The sequence below is a fragment of the Mus caroli genome, chromosome 14, assembly GCF_900094665.2.
Source record: "Mus caroli chromosome 14, CAROLI_EIJ_v1.1, whole genome shotgun sequence".
NCBI lineage: Eukaryota > Metazoa > Chordata > Mammalia > Rodentia > Muridae > Mus > Mus caroli.
Window position 1 is genome coordinate 12,498,399 of NC_034583.1, and position 4,338 is coordinate 12,502,736.

At 41.6% G+C, this 4,338-nt stretch overlaps 1 pseudogene; it reads right to left on the reverse strand.

The window, feature by feature from the left end:
• Window positions 1–1,475: 1,475 nt before the first annotated feature.
• On the reverse strand, window positions 1,476–3,247 carry LOC110309508 (annotated as a pseudogene).
• Between the last annotated feature and the right edge of the window lie 1,091 nt (window positions 3,248–4,338).

Sequence of the window (4,338 nt, forward strand, 5' to 3'; positions counted from 1 at the left end):
CTGCATTTTCTGTAGGTGACTCACTGTGAACTACACATAAGAGAACATATATGAGAAAGTCTGCACTGTACAAATGATCCCCAAACCTGCACCACGTGACAGCAATGCCCCCCACTGCCCACCTACCCCTCACTGGCACATGTGTGTACCCATCCTTTGTGCACTGTTGCCATTTAACTTCTAAACATATCTGTGCTTTGGCCCACTTCCTCCCTCAGGAATATAATCTCTCTTCATAGATTCTTTTGCTTTGCCTGAGTCTTTCTTCGTGTCTCCATCCAGTTTGCTCCAGGAAGCAAGAACCCGAAAATCCCAGTGGGTGCCTACAATCCTGATATTAAAATATTAATTTTCTGGTCAACAGAGATCTTGAGAGGGAGAAGGAAGCATACTATTACAGAGAGGCTTACTGAACAGCCTTGAGCCAAAGGCAGTCTCTAACCTCCAGCAGAATGATGGATTATAGCGCTTTTGGCAAGCTCCATGCTTGCAGCTGGACTCTGCATGAGCTGTGGGCTACAGAGAGCTGAAAGCTGTAATAGTCAGCAAAACTTGGAGTAGAGGTCTCCGGGTTGCTAATCGAAGTCAGATTCAGATGTTCAGACAGGCAGTGGAGCCGAGGGCAAGAGTCTTCATTACCCCGTTACTGAAATAAAGAGGCCAGCTTAACTCCTTGAGTGGACAGGTGTCATACCTCCACATGGCAAATCTAAAGTTATCCGAAGTCACTGTTTCTGGTTTACCTCAACATTCTAAGGTCAGCTGAGAGGAAAGCCTACACTGGGAAATTGCCTAAGTCACATTAGCCTGAGGACATGCCAGTCCAGGGCTGTTTCATTTAGTAACTGATGCGGGAGGGCCCAGCCTACTGTCGGTGGTACCATCCCTAGGCAGGTGGGCATAAACTGTATACTAAAGCTAGCCAGGCATGATCCTGGGAGTGAGCCAACAAGCAGCATTCCACATAGTTTCTGCTTCAAGTTCCTGCCTTGATTTCTCTCAATGTATTGTAACCTAGCCAAACAAACCCTTTTCTTCCCTAAATTCCTCTTAGTCATGTTTGTTGCAGAAACAAAAATGAAACTAGAATATCCAACTCACAGACATGTGAGCAACCAAGATTCTATGACTCTAAAGTTCTGTAATACAAAACAAATTTTAAATTATTATTATTGTTACTATTATTATTACTATTATTATTATTATTACTATTATTATTGGGCTTGTGAAACAGGGTCTCACTATGTAGCCCTGTCCATCCTGGAACTTGCTACATAAACAAGACTGGCTTCAAACTCACAGAGAATCACCTGACTGCCTCCGGACTGCTGGGATTAAAGGCATGTCCCCCAACATGCCTGCGAAGAACAGATCATTTAGACTGAAACTTTTTTTTTCAATTAATGTATTATTCTTGCAATAATTTGGAAGTGAATAAAAGAATGCATTGCTATGTTTGTATTGACATTATTCCCTCCTGGGTTTACAATTTGGAAGAACAAAGTATCTTCTCATTAATGAAACCCTCAAAACTTAGCTAAAATTCCATATATGCTTATACAAATAAACACATGAAAATGGGTCACATTTATAAAAGATACTCAATAATGATCCTTTTAAGACTAAGATCTCATTATATGGCCCAGACTGGCATCAAAATTGGTGATCTTCTGCCCCTGCCTCTAAGAATACTGATTTTTTGATAAATGACCTGGTCCTCCTAGTACTTCTCTGTGACTGACTCAACTATGCTATAAAAACTTTAATAACCAACTGGATCTCTTTCTTACAAGCAGGGCACGAAGCCCCAGACTTCTTCAGTCTCCTGGCACAGTGGAAACATGTCGTCAGATGGCTCGTCTTCCCATGAATAATGTTCCCATCCCGAGGCCTTTTTTCACATAAGCTACACGGCTTTAAGACATTCTGGAAATCTTCCATACTTTCTGCTTCAGCTTTCTGCTCAGAAAAAATATCTGTTTGTTCTCTCGTGCTTGAGATGATCTCTTGGCTTTCAGAACTATGAGCCAAATCCAAAAATCCTACTGAGTTGCAAGGGTCGAACCTGGGCTTTTCCTCCTTTAAATATCCATCTTTAGGCCTAACAACAGGAGCTGAAATGGTTCTCCTACAATCGGGAACATCAGTTCCTTCATTGTCCTTCTTTTCAGGTATGGCAGTAATATTAGATGTAGATAGAGAATGAGTTAATTTAGAACAATCCGAATACCAATCCTTTCTCAAGGCCCAGCAACGAAAACAGTACCTCTTGCTTGGAGAATTAAACTTCTTGCACTCCGTACACTGCCACTCATCCTCAGAGGTAAGTTCCACATCAGTGTCATCGCTCAAGGACTTCGAGTCCTCAAGATCATCATCTTTCCCCACCTCCAGCATCTTCTTGTTACTTGTTTTCCCTACTTCACTTGTTTGCTCAGAATTAGCAGCTTCAACTTTTATTCCAACACCTAATTGCTCCGACACGGTCTCATTTAAAAAACCACAAATCATCCGTAGTGTCTGAAACAATGGCAGTACCTATATCTTGATTTGTCTGTAAATCAGTTGAGCCATTACTTTTAGGAATATAGTTGTTTCTCAAATTCCCTAGAAACCACCAAGGCAGGCCAGCAACGTCCCACTCCTCAAAATCAAGGTCAAGCCTAGATGTCTCATCTTGAGATAAATGTTCTATCAAGTCTTCATCTGCTCTGGAGTCTCTGCATTTATGTCGTGAGGTAGGCAGTGTGAGAGTATCCTCTTCTTCAGCTCTTTTTCTGGGATTGGAGTATTCTGTTGCACCGTGCTTCAGTCGGTCTTGACTTGGAAAATCCATAGTGTGATCCTGTGCGAGAGCGAGAGTCTGAGCAGCATCTGTGTTAATAGAAGCTGATGTAACAAGATTCTTTCTTAGCATGTCATAGAGAGGGCTTGGATCTTTCACAGAAAAGCTCTGACATCCAAGTAGATCTCCCAAAAGATCTCCACCACAGTACACCATATGTTGCTCCTATTGATCATAGAGCTGCTTCACCATTATATACTGGCCTAGATAGTGCATTACCTCTTTCATGGTGGATACTTCCCCCTGCGCACCTGCTGCATGCAAAATCTTCAAAAGCTGCAGTTTTGGCCGTACCTGCTGACTAATTTGTTCCGAAGAAATTCTGCAAGCACTGTCAGATGCTGAACACTGGGCCGAGGTGGAATGTGATGTCATTTTGGCAGTGAAGACTCCACACTTAGCAAACTTTGATTCTTCTTTGACCACTGCTGCCTTAAACCACCAACCCCGACTGAAACTTTTAAAGGCATAAAAAAAATAGAAATAAAATTCCTGAAGGATTTCTCACTTTAAGAAATGTATCTTCTTGGTGATTTCAGCTGATAAATTCATCAGAGAGTACATCCTAAAGTAAACCGTTTATTGCACCTGCTATGCAAGACTTCAACTGTGAGCAACCAAGATCCTGATTCAACTGACCCAAGCAATAGGGGATGACTCTCTGAATTACCAGTGCATCTGTAAGGTTTTCTAGTATCTAAAAGACATCAACAAGAATTCATGAGTTTCTCCACTTTCTGCCACACTGTATCAATCACAGCTTCAAGCTGGCTCTGCTAGGGACTAGAGAGATGGCTCAGTGGTTAAGATCACTGGCTACTTTTCTAGAGGATCTAGGTTCAATCCCAGCACCCACAAGGGAGTTCACAACTATCTATACCAGTCTCATGGAATCCAGCACCCTTTTCTGGCCCCTGGGCACCAAGCATGCATATGTCATAAATATAAATGTAGACAAAAAAAAACCCCAATGAACATAAAAATAAAAATAAATACAAAATAATTTTGCAGCATTCATTATCATTTAGTCATCACTGGTAATAAAGTCATTCCCTACTTTTTGTTTGCCTTAGGATCAAGCATGACCTCTTCCCAAAGTACACAGTCACCCACTTCTTCATAGCTCACTGATGGAGAAAGTGACCATGTCCACACTCAAACAAACAACTATCAAAGTAAATGGGACCAGTGTAGGGACGGGTAACCACATCTTCCATGAAGAACTATAGCTATAATTTGATCAAATGTTGAAGCCACAGATAGCTTTCATCAAGATTCATCCCTTTGTTGTTGTTTTGAGGCATGGTCACATGCTCTAGTCTACGCATACCTGCAGCTCACCTTGGATTCCAGACTTGAATTCCAGGTATCCTTCTCTCTTAGGATTTTATTGTTGTGAAGAAACACCATGACCAAGGCAACTCTTATAAAGACAAAAATTGGAGCTGGCTTACAGTTTCAGAGGTTTAGTTCATTAATATCATGGTGGGAAG